A 1944-nucleotide genomic window follows, 5' to 3' on the forward strand; every position below is an offset into this window, starting at 1 on the left:
CAGTATGCTGAGCGCCGGTCTCCTGGGCCCACTCTTCTTTCTCTATACTTTGTCTCTGTGTCTTATTTCTTTTATCAGTCTCTCATCCCATCTGACGAGATATACCCACAGGTGTGGAGGGGCAGGCCAGCCGTTCAGTGGAACAGTTCTGTATCCTGATTGTAGCGGTGGTTAAAGGAGTCTACATATGTGATAAAATGGTATAGACCTAGACACGTGACACTGTTAGATATTGTCCTACATTTATACAAAATAGAACCTTTGGAGGAAACTGAGTGAAGAGTACATGAAACCTCTCTGTACCATCTTTGAAATTTCCTCTGAATCTATGTTTCCAAATAAAAGGTTAAAATTTGTAAAGTTGCTTTAGACAAAAATATTAAATAAAAATAATGTCCTCTCCACTCCCGTGAGTAACTTGGCTCCAGGGGCTCCGCTCGCCACCCAGGACCGCACCACCGACCTCCGCCATGAGCAAACCCTTCCAATGGCCCTCGCTGCGCAGGCCGGGACGCCTCTCCGCCCTCCACCCCCGCCGCGGAAAGTTAAGTTTGAAGAGGGGGGAAGAGGAGGACATGGACATGAAGAGGAGGATCCACCTGGAGCTGAGGAACTGGACCCTGGCAGCTGTTCGGGAACTTGTCTTGGACAACTGCAAATCAAATGACGGAAAAATTGAGGGCTTAACAGCTGAATTTGTGAACTTAGAGTTCCTCAGTTTAAAATGTAGGCTTGATCTCAGTTTCAAATCTTCCCAAGCTGCCTAAATTGAAAAAGCTTAAACTCAGTGAAAATAGAATATTTGGAGGTCTGGACATGTTAGCTGAAAAACTTCCAAATCTCACACATCTAAACTTAAGGGCAAATAAACTGAAAGATATAAGCACCTTGGAACCTTCGAAAAAGTTAGAATGTCTGAAAAGCCTGGACCTCTTTAACTGTGAGGTTACTAACCTGAATGACTACCGAGAGAGTGTCTTCAAGCTCCTGCCCCAGCTTACCTACATGGATGGCTATGACCAAGAGGACCAGGAAGCACCTGAATCAGATGCTGAGGTGGATGGTGTGGATGAAGAGTAGGAGGGTGAAGAGGAAGACGAGGAGGATGAGGATGGTGAAGAAGAGAAGGTTGATGAAGAAGATGATGAAGATGAAAATGTAGAAGGAGATGACGAAGACGAAGTCAGTGAGGAGGAAGAAGAATTTGGACTTCTTGGAGGAAGAAGATGAGGATGAGGATGAAGAGGAGGAAGAAGGCGGGAAAGGTAAAAAGAGGAAGAGAGAAACAGATGATGGGCGGGAAAGGTAAAAAGAGGAAGAGAGAAACAGATGATGAAGGAGAATATGATTAAGACCCCAGATGACCTGCAGAAACAGAACTGTTCAGTATTGGTTGGACTGCTCATGGATTTGGTAGCTGTTTAAAAAAAAAAAGGTAGCTGTGATACAAACTCCAGGACTCCCACCCACCCAAAGAGCCAAAGAATAGTTCCTGTGACATTCCGTCTTCCTCCGTGTAGTCCCTCTTGGTAATCTATCAATCTACCATCGAGCTTAGGGACTTCACCCCAACAAAATTGTAAGCGTTGTTAGGTTTTTGTGTGAGACTCTTGCTGTAGCATAGATAGCTATGATTGGTGAGTCAACCATCTGTGGCTACCAGTTACACCGAGATTGTAACAGCATTTTTACTTTCTGTACAACAAAAATCTTTGTAAATAAAATCTTAACATTAAAATAATAATAATAATGTTGATTGTATGCAGGTCTGGCAAACCTTTGACACACTGAGTGACTGGCATCTCTAATCCATCCACTTCAGAATTGCCCCTGGCCAGACCCTGTCCTAGGCTAGGTCACCTGCTGGAAGATAAGACTGTGGATTCTCTCCTGCTTGGCTTTGGGGTAGATATGCCAGATAAAATATGGGACACCCAGTTAAAT

The 1944-nt window shown here is 44.2% G+C and overlaps 1 pseudogene; it reads left to right on the forward strand.

Moving 5' to 3' along the window:
- Nucleotides 1-575: 575 nt before the first annotated feature.
- Nucleotides 576-1434, forward strand: LOC116463749 (acidic leucine-rich nuclear phosphoprotein 32 family member B-like; annotated as a pseudogene).
- The last annotated feature ends 510 nt before the right edge of the window (nt 1435-1944 follow it).

The sequence above is a fragment of the Hylobates moloch genome, unplaced genomic scaffold, assembly GCF_009828535.3.
Source record: "Hylobates moloch isolate HMO894 unplaced genomic scaffold, HMol_V3 SCAFFOLD_58, whole genome shotgun sequence".
In the NCBI taxonomy this organism is placed as follows: Eukaryota; Metazoa; Chordata; class Mammalia; order Primates; family Hylobatidae; genus Hylobates; species Hylobates moloch.